Below are 385 nucleotides of genomic sequence, written 5' to 3'. Positions count from 1 at the left end.
AAAACCGTTTTATCGCGTACGACTTTTTCTCCTAAAACGCACTCTAAATTTAATTTAAATTAAATAAATAAGTGAGATTTTATTTATAAAATATAAACTCCATATTTATATTATATTAGATATTAAATGGGCGTAGTTTGGCATTATATAAGGTGTTTCAGTCAGATACGGGCCGAAACCGGGCTTTATAAGAAATTTTCGAGATTTCTACGCTGCTGCCGGAATTTTTAACAGGCTCTTGTCTAAATCAATCTAAATTAATTCTAATGAGGGGTTTTCACTAAATTAATGCTGATAAAGGCTTTAATGAGTGCTAACCTGAGAACTAAAAATTTGCCGGATGCACATCCTAATCAGACAAAATTATGAGCTAATTAGTGTCATT

The sequence above is a fragment of the Cynara cardunculus genome, assembly GCF_001531365.2.
Source record: "Cynara cardunculus var. scolymus isolate 2C chromosome LG 13, CcrdV1, whole genome shotgun sequence".
Lineage (NCBI taxonomy): Eukaryota > Viridiplantae > Streptophyta > Magnoliopsida > Asterales > Asteraceae > Cynara > Cynara cardunculus.
This window is presented reverse-complemented; position numbering follows the sequence as displayed.